At 48.3% G+C, this 18,277-nt stretch overlaps 1 pseudogene; it reads left to right on the top strand.

The window, feature by feature from the left end:
• The first annotated feature begins 9,524 nt into the window (after positions 1-9,524).
• Positions 9,525-11,579, top strand: LOC147716737 (protein regulator of cytokinesis 1 pseudogene; annotated as a pseudogene).
• Positions 11,580-18,277: the final 6,698 nt, after the last annotated feature.

Here is an 18,277-nt window from a genome sequence, read left to right as displayed (position 1 = left end):
CTGACGTCAGAGCGCAGGGTTGGCGTCTAAGTAGGTACCGTGACATAATTTGCCGATCACGATGCCAACGACGAATGCGGAGTCAACCGACGCCACCTACTGACGCGCAGGGGTGCTGCTGAAGAAAAATTCTCCAGATCCAGTCTGAGGCCTGGGGTTAATTCTAAGGTGAGGAATCCATATCTAATCTATGTCTCAGATATCACAGTTGTCACAGATATATCATTACCAAAGGTAAGTAACTTTTTCAATAGTCTGTCACAGTGTGTCTGAAACGCAAGAAAAGGTAGAGAATGATGACAGGATATGGCCTCACGGCCAGTGCTCCCGACTTTGGAGTTTGGGAACCAGGTTCAAGCCTCTGCATTGGCTCAGCATCCTGTGATTCTGGGCAAATCAGTTAATAACACTGTGCCTACCAAAAATGAATGTGTCCTTGTGTAACGTAATTGGTGCTCATGTAAAGCGCTCCAATACCTTCGGGTCAAATTCGTGCTATATAAATCTGCAAAAAAAAAAGAAAAATCAGGATTTCAGGTATGGTGCTCTCAGAGAGCTAGTGTGCTCCAGGAGAAACCCTGGGTCTGTCTTCACTTTCCCTTTAGTTCATACAAACACGTATCAAGGGAAGGCGAGGAGTTCTGAAAGATGAGGACAGGGCTAAACACCAATAACGAATGGGGGGAGTGGGATGGAGCACAGTTGGAAACTTGTTTTTACTGGCACCGCCAAGTATATACACCGACATTTTGGAGCAAACAAGGGGGAGATTTAGGAAAAACGAAAATCAGAGGATTTTAAGTTCCCCATCAACCAAAGTATTGAAAGTTTTAAGCGGAAGAAAGGCAAAATGACCATTTCTGTTAATAAATTCGGAGTCGCGCACCGAATCACAAGTGTAGTCATGCAGGCGTATGGCTCCATTACTCCTTAGACAACATGGCTTAGAGACTCATTCTAGGCCAAACAAGTATTGGGCTGCCACCCACAGATCCAGCAGCAAAGGTCTTCAAATGTGGCCAAATTGCCAAGGTACGAGTGCGCCGTGCCTCAAGGTACGAGCGCCGCCATGCCTCAAGGTACGAGCGCCGCCGTGCCTCAATCCAGAGGACATATCTTACACCACCCTTGCTTTCAAAGAGAGAAGTGATGTACTGGAAAAGCCTCAAAACGAAAGACTTTTTGGTCATGGCTGTAACAGTAAATGCCTAACTAAGGGCGTTGTGTATTCTCCCATCTGAACAAAAAAAAGAACACCAGTGTGGAGTTTAGCGCACTGTAACAGCATGGCATTAGGCACTCAATGGTACAGGCCAACATGGGTGGAAGTGGAGGTGGGGGGGGGGGATCAGCACTGTAAACCACTTACCAATCCCCTGCACCACTACAGAGATCTTTTGACAACATGGGTCCCATACCAAAAGTACCCTTAAATAACCGAGCACCTGTATTTGGAACCAGAGTAATGTTTACCTCATCTGATCATTCGGCTACTTAGCACCTTCTTACCATACCTAAACGCCACATGTACACAAAACTACAGGTCACCCTTAACACTGCCACAAAAAATCATACCATACCTTGCCACTCCAGTAGCACCCATAACATATTACAATACACAATCCTTACAACACTGGAAAGACTATGGTCAACCCCCCACAGCTGTATAAAGTGAGGCACCAAGAAACACTGCATACTCAAATACCTCACATCACACAACAACCCTCAGTCTACCCTAACACAGCATACCACCTCCTCTCTGCAATACTCCAGAAAACTCCCTTTACAACACAACACAATGCTAGAGCACAAACACCCCTATGGACCAGACTATAAAATACACATTAAAGCAATTCTTAGTCACTTTAGGCCCCATTTATGCAGTAGATCAGTAGAATTGTGAGCATCAACATCCACAATATTTTCCCCATAATTAGGGTACTGCCATACAATCCATCATCCGCTGCACAATTTGCAGTTTAACAAATGTTTCTAGTTCAAATGAACAAAAATGTTACTAAAATGCTGCTACACCTATTACCACACAGTACAAGGCTCTATACAAGTATTATCTGGGCAATTTTAGGTTGCAGGTTGGTGTATTTAGGTGTTAAACTGATACTGAGGTGACCATTCGCCAAGATACTTAACATCTGTAAAAAGAACAAAACAATGATGTCATGGGTCAAAAAACGTGCTGCATAATTTGCCTTTTCTTGCCACATAATTTGGTCCTCCTCGCCTCATAATTCCATTTGTTCAGTTTATGTACAAGAAATCAATCTCCTTATGCACTTTCTATACAGCCATCGCTTCCCATTACAGCCTTTAAGTCTCTCACTTCCCTCAAAAGTATGAGGGCTGGAGTTGCCACAGTTACCAATTAAAACTGTCACGAATGTACAATATCCCCTGTATCACGTGAGTTAGTTTCCCAATATGTTTAAAAAAAGTAAAGTATTTTAAAATCTGATCCCAAAATACACAGTACTCATTGAATATTCCAGCATCGATCAGTGCCTGCGAGAGCTGAGTGAGCTCCAGAAACATGTCAAACCCCCTGCTGGATTCGGTCTCTCTAGGGCAGACAGTGTGGTCAATACTTTGAGCAGCATTGGCTGCATACAAGTATGTCATATCTTCCTACCATGCAGTTTTAATGCATATAACATGGATTCCACTACCAATTACTCAAGTGCTCTCACTTTTGAGCACATAAAATGTTCGTGTGAGTAAAAGTCTGGGAAAACCATAGAGCATTGCTCCAGCAGAGCACAAACTGGGCAAAGGCATAATGTGAGCAGAGCATCCCTCTCCTTTAAGATTCTGGTGTTCCACTTTACCAGACTCTGACATTTTAGTTTTGGTCAACTCTGGTTCCAGACCATGATTAACAAAATACTGATGTGCCAAACGCAGGACCAGCGCAAGATGGAACACACCAGAACACAGAGGTATGTCGTGTAGTAGACAACCTGTACCATTCGAGAGATCTAGATTTGTTTTAAGTGGTAGGTTTTTAGGTTGAGCCTGAGAGACTTTTTGTAGTGGAGTAGGGAATAGAAGCCCCGCCCACTCTCCGCCCATATTTGCCATTGGCTTGTGTCGTTGTCCGTCCTAAATGCAAGCTTCTGAGTCGTAAATAGGCTTGTTAGTCCCTCCTTAGCACCGCCTCCTCTTCATTTGTCACCTCCCATGGCGACTGGCTCCTTTACATCGGTTGTTACACAGTACGTGTTATTTAGACAGTGAGTACTATCTTCTTTATCCCGTTTCACCATTTGCAGGCACAACATGCTTTGGTGCCTTCCTTACCCCCCTCCTGCCCTCTCTTCTGTTGTCATGCTTTGTTTAACAACCCCACCCTCCCTCCTGTTTCCGTGCCTACTCCCCCCCTCCCCGCCGCCCGCCGCCCGCCTTCCTTCCCATTGTCCATGATGCCTACCATTTGAAATGCAGTAGGTCTCGCATTTACGCAAGTTTGATCCATTTGCATTGTAAATGGCAATGCCCTTTATTTATGTTTTGGTTTTTTAAATATAAATAAAACGCATTGTCATTTACAATGCTAATAGCTTAAACTCGCGTAAATGTGAGACATATTGCACTGTAAATGCTTGTTTAAGTAGAGTCCCCAGAATTGCTTTACCTATGCCATCCCTCCACAGCCATCCCACAGCACAGTGCTTTCCATCCTGCTCCTCGCCTCCAAGACATCCTGTCTGCTGGTCTGCGTATCCTGCAAGAACTCCTCATGAGATTTTTGTCTGTCTTGGAAACGCAACTGTCGCCGACCCCACGTGATCATCCGAAAAAGGGCTATTAGAAGCGGTACTGACAGTTGCATAGGCCTAGCCCATATATTGATCTTCTGCTCTAGAAGCTTTTTCTGGACAGAAGGTGTTTGTTTCCCTGTATAAAGGGTGCTGTGTTTCACTTTTCACCTGGTTGAACAACTTGTGCTCAGTAGGGCAGGTCTGAGATGGATATGGTGACAATCTGGTTCTTCGAATAACTTAGCGAGGTGCACACCCAACACCCTCAGTCTTACTCCTACATACCTAATCAACCTCTTGGATACCCTCATGAGTAAATAGTTGGGCTATACAAATCCACATAACATAACAAGCTTGGTTACTTGGGAAAAGTTTTGTCAGATGGTGTAGGCCCAATATGTTTATTATGAATGGTTACAACTAAGGCAGTAGGGTTGACATAATTATATAGAAAAGTGTGCGTTACAGCCAATAGGACTGTCAGGGGGGATGTTTTCACACTGTGCTAAAGCACAGTTACAGGAATATTGTTAGATGGATGTTCACAGGTTACTGTAATAAGCAAGAGTTTTGGTATTGTATACCCCTTCAGACAAACTCTGGGAAACAAAAGATCTGTGTTGTGAGCATCCCTATAAATCCCTCTGAGGAGGTTGTATATTGTTTATTGTCAGCTACAATTTTCCACATATTTGTAATTGTATGAATGTATGCCTTGTGGTAATTTTTATGTTCAGGCAAGCGGACCTGAGTTAGCTATGCTAAAAATCCCTGCTGTGAAGGCTCTAGACATGATTGGTTAGTTGGAAAATTGATTTCAGGTGCCATAAGCCTGATAGGTATATTATGAAAAAGTTCACACAAAGCCAGTAGGCCTGACATCTATTGTAAACATACGTAAAAGGTAATAGGCTTTTTAAGGTGCATCGTCCTTACAATGTGTACACATATTATACACAAGATATTTTGTTTCTATGTCTAATATTTTACTTATTTTTGGGATGCCATGTGTAGGCAGTTGGATTCTCTTTTTTCTATTAATTTGTTTTGAATATGCTTGTTAAGTTTGTGTGTGTTTTATTGTGGATGGGTGAGTGGGTGAATGCAAGAATGAGCAATTGGATGGAGTAATAGATATAAGATATAAGAATGCAAGAATAAGTGAAAGAGTGGATACAGAGTGAATGTATTAGGTGCCTAAAGTCACCATCGACTGACAAGAATCTCTTAGTTATTGGCTAGACCTATTGGAATTGCCCTTGGTGAAAGAGGGTCTGTCACAGGTGCTATGGCTTTGGTCTAATGGAAGTTTGATGCGCTTAATGAAATTGTGTTTCTAACTTTCTGCTGCGACACTTCTTAATTGGTGTTCCTTCTATATGGTCTTTAATTGTACACATTCTTTAGTACTGCTTCTTCACTTCATGTGTGTTCTAATGTGGCAAGGCATAAAGGTTTGGCCTTCACACTGTGACGTCTTGCTCTGTTTTTACCTCTTTGTTACTGCTTTTTTTCCTGTTGGGATTCATCAGTTGCATTAATCAGTTAGAGGGTTTTCCTTTATCCGCTTCGTAAATATTTTAATTCCAGAATTATGCTATTCAGTTGGGTGTATGGGCTTTTAATAGTACATGCTGAGGTATGTTATCAAGTCTCTCATGCTTTAATGATGTAATTGGCCATCCTGCGGACCTTAGTCGATCTATCCCACAAATGGTGGAATATAGTGCTGCGATCAACAGTTTCGAACAGCTGACAACAGCTCTCTAAAAAACATCTAAACATGCCTGGGGCATCACTGCTGGGTGCATTCATTTGTGCACATTTTCGAAATTGAAACCCTCATAAAAGATCTATTATTTTTATCACACGCAATCTGGACCAGTCTAAACATTTGTGAGTTTGTGCAAACACTGTAGGAGGGTGGATATCTGACTATGGTTGCCCCCAACTTTTTGCCTGGTGTTTTGCTGGTTTTCCGACTTAGTTGACCTGGGACCCTACTATTCAGGACCCCAGGCCCACTGCTCTCTCTGTAAAATGGATTCCCTGTACTCTAGGTACATATCTAATTGGATACTGAGTTACCTTATCAGTCCCTGTACAGTGTACCCTAGGTACCCAGGGCATAGGTGCACCCAGGGCCTACCAGGGGCTGCAGCATGTATTATGCCACCCCTGGCTGGCCACCCAGATCCGACACAACTGGCTGCACGACAGCTGGGGCAAGGTGGTGTAATCACCCTTTGCTTTAGATATAGTATTCCTATATCTAACCCTAAAATGGACACATGTCTTCATATCAGTCACTCCTATGGCAGGCCTTATCAATCCTGGAGGCAGAGTGCTTGGAATTATGTGATATGGTGCTCTGGCATGAGCTGAGCCCGTTTGCAGCTTGCGGAACCAAGTCCTAATAGCTGTTTCATGATAACGCGTACCATATACTCTTAAGTGCCTTATAATCCTCGCGGTTATTTGCCAACTTTGGTATCGCTTTATCAAAACATGTCGAGTAAGGTGTCATACGAATTGGAATACTAACCCCTCGCCAATTCTGGTGACGGGGTTAGCATTCCACCCTTCTAGAGGGACACAACATGTATGTAACTGTGAACCCCGGTTAAAGCTTAACACAGCCTCAGCTCCACAAAATGGATGCTGCCACCACAGACACAAGTCTGACCTCCTGCTGCTGGGAGTCCTTCCAGCGAGGAGAGCTTGGACAAAGGGTTTCCTGTCAGGGGCGGTGCTAGCACCATCCCAGACAGGGTTTTGTGTATCCCAGGTAGGTAGGGCTGAGAGGAAGGTGACTGCAAGTGGCACCCCGGTGCTCACTGTGCATATGCCGGCTTGAACCAGTTCCAGGGGCACACCAGCCCCTGAGCTGGGGAAAGTCCAGACAAGGGAGAGGGGTGTAACCAACCCCCTCCTGGTCCCACCCATGGGCAGGACCTAGTCGCGTGCCAGCCCCTTTTTTTAGAATAAAGGTAGGAGCAGGCCCCCTTCCCAAATTAGATCATTCTGAATCTTGACTACTTTCCACGAAAGAACTCTTGAACATTTCTGAAGACTCTCCATTGTGGCTAAGGAGTAGCCACCCTGCACCAGCGGGCACCATCTAAGCGCTGGCGGTTTGCTGTAAGTCCATCCTCCGGATCAAGACTGCCCAGCTCGACGAGACCCGGATTTCCTGGCATCTCTGACCTCTACCTGCATCATCAGCCCAGCTGAGATTCGTGAGTGTGACGAGACCTGAAGGGACCGGCCATCTTCAAAACTGCACGACGCTTATCCAGCACGACCGCCGAGGGATCCTCGAGTGAGTGCTTTGGGGTTTGAGAAGCCCTAACCCTGAGCAGCTCCAGCACCGAAGTCCAGCCTCCCAGCATCCACGAGATCTGCGTGGGGCCCTTCTGCTCTTTGCTGCTCACCGTGTTGTCCGGTCACTTGCCTGCTGGCTAGTGGCCCTCCAGACGACGAACCACGACGATTGCATCACTGGTCTGGTTGCTCCAGACTGGCCCTTGCTCCCTTCCAAGAGAGGAGCACCCCGGACCCTCCTGGTCCACTCCAGATGCCATCTTGAGTCCACCGCGTGGGCTTGCCTTTGCCAAGGTTTGTTGCCCCAATCCTGGGTCCAGCATCGCCGACAGCAGACACCTTCGTGGGACAGCTCGCACCTCCATCCTGGTTGCCGACAACGCCTCCTGGTCCGAGAGACTGCAGAGCCCAGCGTCGCCCACTCACCTGGTCAAGGTGACTTCATCCGGTGCCATCTTGGTGCCCACCTAATCACTGGCTAGTGATTAAGAACTGAGTCCCCTCTGCTTTCAGGTCGTCTCCATCACTGATCCAGGCTTGGATCACATCGAACTTCATCACTGGTCGCCTGCCAGCAACTTCTTCTTTCAGGCTCCATAGACTGTAACGAGGATTCCCGACATCTTTTGAACCCTATGCAGCCGCAGCCCCTGGGCTAGGTAACCTGAGAATTTCGGTGCTCCAACGTAGGTTCACTATCTAAGTGTCCAGATCCTTTTTCGTTTTCAGCCTATCTAGTCGGATTCGTCCGATAACTGTAACTTTACGAAATCTAGCATCCATAGACTTTGTCCCGCATCCCGCGTGAGAGTGCACACTCTGCACCCGATCTCCCTAGGCCTCCTGCTCCTAACCTGAAGGTTTAGTAGTGTAGTCCTAGCGATCCTGAAGCCTCTGGATCTTGTTACTTACCTGCTAGTATTTCGCATTCCACTTTTGTAGTATATGGTTTTTCGTGCCCCTCGGGCATTTGTGTAAATTGTGCAACTTAAAGTATTTTCGTAAGAGTTTTGTTGTGTGCTTAGCTCCCTGACTCATAAAGAGTTCAGGGTAGACTTGTTATAAATAAATATCCTTTTATTTTCATAACAACTTGTGTAGTGTCCTTTCACTTGGTGTTCAAGGGGTATATGTGATGGTATAACAGCTGGCTTAACACGCCCTCTAGAGTTTAGCCTAAAGACTGCTCTTGTCCATGCTACTAGGATAGCTGGTCTATAAGGTTGACTTACAACCAATCATCAATAAGGGTCGTTTGGTATGATACACAGTGATCACTAGAATAGTGAGCACTATATATCAGGCCAACTTCTCACAAACACTAAAGCTTAAATTGTACCAAATTGAGTCCCCACCACCTCTATTTTGTGCCAGACACCCCAGATGTGCTGCATTGAATATGGAATATTCCAATCTGAGTTTTTTAACAACTAGTATAAGATGGTTTCATGATTTGTAGGTAATATTCTAATGGATACTTCGAACCACATATTCCTTACCTTGAGAATACTCACAGATATCCAGACTGGATCCAGAGGGTTTTTTTCTCAGCAATTTGCATGTGTCAAGGCGTGACTGTGAGAAATTGGGTTGTTGGTTGAGTAGAGTGTTAACCCTGCTCAAGCAACAGCCACCCTCCCTGTCAGGGTGAACCACAAAAGTCACAAAATTAACCCGTTCTTAACTCTCTAGTAGACTCCACTCTAGTGAGTGGAGAAGTGTGGCTCAGGGGTTAGAGGCGGCAGACCCGGAAGCTGAGATCGGCCCTGGACCAGGGTTCAATTCCCCGCCTCGGTGGGTCTTGGGCTAAAAATTCCACGGACTCGATAATTCTCGCTCCGGTGCCTTCTCGACTCACGGGTTCACACTCTGCGACTCTGGGCAATAGCTTGCTTAATCTCCACAACGGCCCCTCGCGGCGGGATGCCTGGCTTTCACCTTGTGGATACCCTGCCGGGGCTATCTCACAGGGGAATACCAGGACGGGTTCCCTAAGCAAGCGCCGGGAAACCCACTGCGGGTAGCTGTGCGCTATATAAGCTCAAATACATTTACATTTACTGGCACAAAAGCAGTTATGCTTAGCTTAGAGGCAATGTGTAAAGTATTTATGCAGCACACAAACAGTAATAAAGTGAAAACACAACAAAAGAAAAATCCCAAAATAATTAAGAAAAATAGTGTATACCAAAACGACAAAAATCCAATCAGTAAAACCAGAGTTAAGAACTTTTAAAGTTTAAGGTAAAAGCTAGCAACTATAAGATCAAAGCAGCAACTGCGGACATCTAGTCGCCCGAGACCGGATCAAAGTCGGAAAATGTGTCTGACCGCGAAGGAGCACAGGTCGGATACAAGAAGAGGACTAGGCCAGGTCACACTAACAGTCCGACTTAGAAGAACATTTCGCAAAAATGTCTTGAGATGATAAAGTTCAGTAGGGCAAAGCTGTACATGGTGTCCAAGGACCAAGGTACGTTGTCAAGAAGCCGCTTGACGAGGTCACAGTGAAGATTTTCAATTAGGACTTAGTCTCTTTTTTGGAAGTCAAAAATTTTAATCTCCAGCAGGAGGAAATTGAAGGCTGCAGCCAATGAGGGCTCCACAAGGTTGGACACCTCTTCTACAAAGAACCGCTGATCAGGATTTACTGCTGCCAAGAAGAACATAGAGGGAATGCCACGAAGTCAGGCTGATCAGCGATGCACCTTGGGTGGATAGATGAGCAGGTTGGTCCCAGTCTCCTCTCGGTTATCAGAGCAGTTTTTAACTAAAGAGTTTCTAAATCCCAGATTTTGGCCTTAGGCTATCTGGGCACCTTCAGCACCACTTACAAGGGTCCAGGACTTGGGAGGTACTACTTGAAGGGTCAGGACTCAGGCGGGGTCTAAGTGCGGGTTCAAGGTGAAGGGAGCCTTTTCTATCCCTGAGGCTTTGTCAGGAGGCCCGCCAACTGGACCTTGGAGTAACTTTGGTAGTCCTAGGTTTAAGGAGTGGAACAGGGCTCAAGCTGCAGGGCAGGCCACTGTGGGTTCAAGGCAGGCTTCAGGCAGCAGAGCAGTCCTTCCAGGTGGAGCAAAGCAGTCTTTTGAAGTACACTGCCGGCCACAGCAGCAGGCAGTCCTCTGAGATTCCTTCTGCAGGCCCAGAGAGTAAACTCAAAAGTGGTTTCTGCAGGCACTTTTTTGTATACCTGCTGCCTTCTTTGAAGCAGAAGTTTCTAGAGAATTACTTTTAAAGTGATTGGAGTTTCTTGCCTCCTGCACGAACAATGAAGTATTGTGAAGTCCTTTGAGAGAAGGCTGGGCACAGGATTCAATTTGAGTTCTCGCCTAAGTGAAAAGAATACAAGATCAGGTTTAAACCTTTTTATCTTCTGGAAAATTGCTTGTTTAGCTGTTATAGCTTGTCGTAGAACATGAATATTGACAATGAGTATGTCGAAGAGGGAAGCCTTGGTTGAATAATCTGTTCAATGTTATCTAATTGCCTACAGGATCTCTGGGATAAGGTTTGGCATATCTGAAGGCCAATGAAAGGACAGAACAGATGCTGTGACAAAACAAATTACAGGACTTTTGGATCAAAGGATCGGAGAAGAAGAGTCCTTAAATGAGCATCTTATCAAGAACATTGCTGTATTGTGTAGAAAGTTGGACCCCATGTGCGAGGAGCTCATGTTGCCACCACTTGGAAGAGATGACAATCAACCTATCCTTCAAATGGAAAAATACTTGCACACCAAAGTGGAAGTCCTGTTAAAGCAGAAGAAAGAGCGACAGACTGAACTGAGAACACCAATAGAAAGAAATAAAAAGCTGTGTGGTAGTTTGAGGACTCCTCATTATATCATTGACAGTCTGGTTGTTCCAAGCTTGGATTAGCTAGACCCATTCAGATGGCATGTTGTATCCCTATCAGAAGAAAAGGATCGGCGAAGAGTAGAGTTTCGAAACAAAAAAAACGAATTATTTTGTGCATGGAGGAATTGGATCTTGCCTCTGATGCTAAATTTGAACATAATGTTGTATGGGAGGATGAGAAATCCTTTTGCCTTTCTACAGCAAACATGAATACACTTAAGATGCTCTTGCAACAGTTGGTGGAGCACAAAAACCCAAAATGAAGTTGTCTGTTCGGTACCCTTCTCAAGGATCACAGATCTCAAGTGAAGATCTTGAAGCTTTTTCTGTGTACATGTCTGGACCGAGCAGGAAAACAGGCCAAGCACTGGTAGCTGAAGAACGATTGGAGTAGCTTGAGAAGGCAAATCTATGTCATATTATACGAGAAATTCGAAAAGAATTAAAGTTCTACCTTCAACAGTGCTACTTTACCCATGAACAAACATAAACCTTTTCGCCTTTCCATGATGACGATTACACAGAAGACCTTCCTTATCTTAATGAAGCTGAAATTGTGAAGATCAAACACCATTATGAAGTGCACAAACAGTTGTTTGAAGGTGTGGAAAAATGACAGTGCTTCTGGGATCGCTTCTTGGAATTTGTGAGAAACTCTAGACGCAGTACTATATTTTTAGATCTTGGAAATTTCACAAGTCTCAATTCATTTATACTTGAAGCTAGGCAGCATGCTAGACTTCACAAAACATTAAAAAAAATCTGAAAAAGGATTTGATGGCTCTAATTATTGCATGAGAGCAAGAACAACTTCGGGTGTTTGTAGTTAATGGGCAGAGATTTATAGATTCTGTGTTAGAACAGTGGCAAAAGTGACCCAATCTGATTGGGGAAAGGAGATGGAGGGAAACCGAATTGATGAGAAGACCATACAGTGGTGCACAATGCACTTAAACCAACCTGGTCAGCGGGCACTACAGTAGTGAACGACATGTTGAACCATGGGTTTCTAAAGGAATTAATTGTTTGCCTGAAACATTTTAATGTGACGTGTGATGTGATCAAGAGGTTTTGAATGAAGCAAAATTTCTCCGCCATTGACAGTAAAATTTCACACGAGAGCATTCAACTGAGATGAAGGAAAGTCTGTTAAGAACCAACAAACCAGCTTGCTGGGTACAACCTCATGTTCTGCCTACCAATCCAGAATGGACATCATGCAGAGAGTTTCAATGCTTCATCATGTTTTTTTAATTATGTGAGCATAATGTATGCATGCCATAGAATGGCAGAGAAAGAAAGCCAACTACATTATTTCTATGTATTGTTTGTCTGTTTTATTTGTTCCGCAATGAAATGCGGAACTCCGATGGTCTGACAGCAGGACAGGAGCACGTAGTATCCCGCCGCCTGCTCGTATAATAAATCGGCCTCCTTCCACTGCGACCAAAACACGGGTGGCAGTTTCAACTTTGGGCTGTGGAAACAGGTATTCCTATTGGAGGTCCCAAATTGAAAGGAGGACAGGGACAAGTAGAACCTGGTTTTAAAATCCAAAACTACTTTGAGGAGACTACGTATCATCCCAAATTAACCTTAAAGGGTATTGAAATATTTGGAAATAATCTGACGTTAAAAAGAACATTTGGGAAAGGGACTGTCCCAAGACTGGACATTTTTAAAGGAGATATCTAGTGACCAAGGGGTATTTTAATCGACCCTCTTGACATGACAGAACATTACAAGTCTTGATAAAGATGGTTTAAAACAGTTGAATTCATCGGAATGCGTCAACGCTCTACTTTAGTACAATTCAAGATTCCGGCATTTGTATTGATATCCGGATTTGTGGGTTGGATAATACAAAGTGCAGTCATAGGATACTGAATGTATACTCTGTACTGAACAAATTCAATGTTTTACTTTTTTTCTGTCTGTTTTTCCAATTATGCAGGTCATAATTGTGTGTATTTTAATTCATGGTGAATATTTTATATGTTAGGAAACTTGTATCTGTTAGATAACTGATTAAATGCGTTGTATACCATTTTATATGTGTAATAAATACCTCATACCGTTTTTATATATAGTTGTACATTGTTTTTTGCTATTGTGACTGATTCAGAACTGTGATTTTTGTGGTTAAGGGGATACTATTGCTCTCAATACTTCTGACAGCAGAGAATCCAGTGAAAGTCCCTGGTCCTTAAACACTTAAGCACTGGCAGCAACACCACAGATGCTGGAGGAGTAAACAATAGTCCTTTTACACCTGAAGGTGAATCCCCCATGACTTCGTTCAAAATTGCACCCCACTCATCCTCAGCCTAATTCAGATTTGGATATGATTCCCCTACATTGCAGATTTTCTGACCCATTTTCTGAGCCACAGAACAATGACGCAGATGACAATTCACAGTAATATGAGAATGAGAACATTTTCTTGGACCAACAGGAGGCCAGTAGCCCTGATACATCACCAGCCAAGGGCCTAGCTTCTTCTACTTCTTGTCCTTCCACTGAGGAATCGGCCTCCTTTGTAATGGTGATAAGGATAGCAGCTGAAACTTCTGTTTCAGTTTATCAAAGTCAAAACAAACCTCCTAACAGTGATCTAGCAACTGGACAGACCTCCCAAGATCCTCTATAGCCCTCTAATGAAGTACAGACTGAGGGGGGGCGTGGCTACGCGCGCAGCGAGACTGGCTGCACCCTAGCGGAGCTCCAGCGTGATCCCACACTCAGGGGTCAATTTATCCGTGAAATTCACCGCCTGGCTGGCCAAGACTTGTAGCGAGTGACCAAAGGGTGCCCACGCAGCGTTGGACCGAGAATCGGAGTTCGACGAGCCCCGAGACCGCATCGGCACCAGCGAGGCCGACGCAGCCGAAGAGGTGCCCACGGCGCCAGCGAGACCCAACAGGAAAGCCCGGTGCTGCAACCGGAAGTGAGGGCCGCACGAACGGGACCCTTGGGAGACGCGACCAAACGGCAGCGACGCCGGGACACACAGTCGGTGATTGACCCCCCGACAGGCCACAGAAGACGGAGGCGTCCCGACGGAGAAGTGCGGCGCTGCGGAGGGACCGTGACCGCCATCCAGACTGTCGCGATCGGCCAAGGAGCGGAGAGGTGCCCATCCCCCATCGCCCAATGTCACAGGTGCGGACCGGCGCTGGAGAAAGCGGACCCGGGTGACGCTCGGACTCCCGAGGGGCTGCACCCCCCAGGCTCCGACAGGGCAGTAACCAGACGCCCCGAACACCCCCCCAGGTCTGAGGCCAGCCCTGCACGGTGAGTGCCAAGGCGCGAGGCGCAGAGAACACAGCGCCCGCCTGAGCGCAGATCCGCCACTCACGGCAGCGCGGAGCACACGGACCTAATCCCGTGCGGCGCCACAAACCGGGCCCAGAGATCAGGCAGCTGCGAAACATCCAGGGGGGGCACCGCAGGCAGTCTCTACAGCACGCACCACGAGGCACTGGTGGGGCGGAGCCGGCGGAAGACCTGGAACCCGACTGCCCACCCCACCCGCCATTGCTAACGGCAGCCAGGCCGCGGGCACGGGTCCACAGGTGGGGCGGACACCGCAGGAAGACACTACCTGCTGCGCACCACACGCGCTACAGCTGACCGCCACAGGATTTCGGCGCCCTCTAGGCTGCGACATAGCGAGACGCCCGACATAACGGGGAGTCGACGAGAAGCTTAAATTACGCTTCGCCACAGAAGCGACACGGAGCCACACGTTGCCTGGGCCGGAACCTGACCCGCGCAGTCCAACCTCACGGGAGAATCCAAGGTGGACGTACCCTGCACTCCCCGACCTAGGAACATTACCGGAACCCCAGCCAGTGGCTCTGACAAGTACCGCGACCACAAACCGACACCTCGCCGGGGTCCTCCGAGGGCCAGCGCCCGCCCATGTCCGGGGGTGCCGGAAAACGCACAGGAACGGGGACCACGTCCCAAAAGGGCAAAATGGATAAGACGCAGAAGCAAACGGACGCGGATCCGGTGGCGACTAAACTGGACTCGGTGCTGGCAGCCATGGAACGCCTGGAAAGTTCCATCCAGTCTACCCGGACGTCCCTGGAGGCGAAAATAGACGGAGTCGCCATTGATCTAACGCACCTGAAGGAAGATCACAAGAAACTGGCTGAGCGCACCAAAACCCTGGAAACCACGGTGACGGGCATGGAACCTCGGGTCGCCCAGTCAGACAAGCAGATTAAAGATCTCCTCAACAGGGTGGAGTTCCTGGAGGACAGGGCAGAGGATGCAGAAGGGCGGGCGAGACGCAACAACGTCCGCATAGTGGGTTTGCCCGAAAAATGGGAAGGCAAGGATCCGACCACCCACGTAGAAGAATGGTTACGCACCCTGCTGCCGGAAGGCGCCCTCTCACCGCACTTCGTGGTGGAACGGGCGCACAGAGTCCCGTCAAGGCCACTGCACACCGGCTCCAACCCGCGCCCATTCCTGCTCCGTATCCTGAATTACAGGGACCGGGATGCTGTCCTGCGAGAGACTCGGAAACTGGGCACCATACAGATCGAGAACGCGAATATAATGTTCTTCCCAGACTACACGATCCAGGTGCAACGCCAACGACAATCATTCCTAATGGTGAAGCGGAGGCTACGCCAGCTGGGACTTACGTACTCCCTCCTCTTCCCAGCAAAACTCAGGGTGGTAGCGAACGAGAAAACGCACTTCTTTGACTCCTCGGAAGATGTGGAAGCCTGGCTGGACAATGGGACGGATAAAAACACTGGAAGGTCGGGACGCCGGACAGGCCGAGGAAACGCAGGAGGTCTACAAGGAGACGTGGAGCTAGGTCACCCTCTCCAGCGGCCAGCAGCACCCAACACAGCGCGAGCCCACCAGAGGAGGAGGTGCGCAGGGAACAACAGGAAGCTCTGCGAATGGTCTCGGAGCTCAGCGGCTCCCCTTCACAACGCTCCCCGCCCGCCCACAGCCCCAGAGCATCGCCAAGCGACGACGAAGCGATCTATGGACTCCCGGACTCGCAGCTCTCGAATGGGCTGCCCGACATCACCCCACAGACATCGGACCTGTTTGGCTAATGGAGGAGTGCCATGCCACGGGGCCACCAGTGATAGAGGTAAAGACACAGCGAGGCCTGGTGGAGACGGACACGGAACACGCAGTAAGTTGAGACAATGTCATACTTGCAGTAACTTGTTACGGAGCAGCTGCCCGGTGGCACCCTTGCCACGAGGGCCGCTACATTGCGGGGTCCCTGTAGGTGGGCGATAGTTAACGACTCCAGGCTCAGCCGGGGCAGACACCCCATGACTTTCTGGACATGTTACTAGCCAGGCAGTGAGCCGGCCTGATGGCCGATCGGGCCTACACTACACACCCCCCTGGGAGGGCACTCACGCCTTCACGCTCAACGAACTCTCACTGGGCACTTGGACTGCGCGATGGGCAGCAACCCCCCAGCATGGACTGTTCGTACTTTTTGCAAAAAGTTTGGACGGCTGCACGTTTGGCAACCGACCCGATGGTATTCCCCCCAGTTAATGTTTACCCCCCCTTTCCCTACTGTGCAACGCTGCATACAGGACCTATGGGGATGCTCACTGGGTTCTCCTGGGTGCTGCTCGAAAAAAGCTGGGGATGCTCTGACGCTGGGTGGTGGGGGGCCCCGTGGGGGGGCGCTTGGTGTGGGGGGGGGAGTGGGTGTGATTGACTTGTTATATGCTGATGGCTGAAGTAGTACTGTGTACCTGGAATGTACGCGGAATACACACACCTGCACGCAGATACATGATTTACTCCTACTTAAAGAGACACAAGGTACAGATAGCGCTCCTCCAGGAGACACACCTAACAGCCCCTGAGGTACACACCCTGCGCAGGCGATGGCGCAGACAGATTTATGCAACTGGGTTCTCCTCTTACGCTAGGGGGGCACTGATATGGATCAGACCGGGGCTCCCGTTTGAGGTAGAGGACTCCCACATAGACAAGGAGGGGAGGTTTGTGGCAGTGAAGGGGCGCCTAGACGGGCGACCGCTGGTGGTGGCGTCGCTCTATGCCCCTAACACGGACCAACAGGGCTTCCTCGAGACGGTCTCCACGACACTGGCACATTGGCATGGGGTCCCCTGGGTGCTGGGAGGGGATTATAATAGTGTACTGGACACCACACTGGACCGCTCATTCCCACCACTACCCAATGCGCCAGTAGTGGGCGCCATGAAAGCTCTTATAGCCTGGGCCTCACACTGGAACTTGCATGATGTGTGGCGCCATCGGAACCCCACGGCCAGGATATACTCGTACTATTCGGGAGCCCACACTCTACACACCCGATTGGACAGATTCATGCTCACGGATGATCTACTCCCGCTAGTGACGGACGCGCATTACATGGGTAGGACACACTCGGACCACAACCCACATATGTTAACCATCACTAGGGAGAGTGCCCGCCCCCCTGTCCCCACTTGGAAGCTGCAACCAGACCTCCTGCTAGACGCGCCCTTCCGGGATTCACTGTTTGCACATATAGTACATTACTTTGAGGACAACGCAGGCTCAGCCACCTCTCTGCAAATGGAATGGGAGGCGTTTAAGGTGGTCATTAGGGGGCAGTGTTTAGGTACACAGGGGAATCTCAAACGTCAGGTGGAGAGGGACCTACAGAGGGTGGAGGAGGAACTGAGTCGACATAAGCGGGACTCGACGGGAGGAAATATCGCTGGCCTTCGACATGCGCAGGCGACCCACGAACGGCTATTGGAGAGGCTCCGATGCCTGAATTTTGCGGCTCATGCGGCACGCACACATGATAGGGGGGATAAGCCCGGAAAGTTGCTGTCGTGGCTCATCGCCAGTGAAGACCGAACGAAACCAGTCACAAAGGTACTAGATGCGACTGGGACGCCCCTGCACACACAGTCAGAGATTCATAGAGCATTCACTACACATTACGGAGCGCTGTATCGCTCTTGCCTGCCCACACCCGCCCCGGACACGGAGGAGTATCTCCGTCGGTTGACGTTGCCGACACTCACCGACGCCCAACGAACTATCCTCGCGGCACCCGTCGCCCCTGAGGAGCTCCGGGAGACCATAGCAGCGCTCTCAAACGGCAAGTCCCCTGGCCCCGACGGACTCCCAGCGGAGTTTTATAAAGCCTACCAGGACCTCCTGATTCCTGAACTCGTTAAATTATATGAGACGGCTCTAGAAGATTCCTCCCTGCCCCCTTCACTGAGCGAAGCCACGCTGATCTCCCTCTTGAAACCGGGTAAGGAGGGGACGCTTATGGGCTCA

The sequence above is a fragment of the Lissotriton vulgaris genome, chromosome 5 (assembly GCF_964263255.1).
Source record: "Lissotriton vulgaris chromosome 5, aLisVul1.2, whole genome shotgun sequence".
NCBI classification, from domain to species: Eukaryota; Metazoa; Chordata; class Amphibia; order Caudata; family Salamandridae; genus Lissotriton; species Lissotriton vulgaris.
The sequence above is the reverse complement of the archived record's forward strand: the minus strand, read 5'-3'. Positions and strand labels throughout refer to the sequence as shown.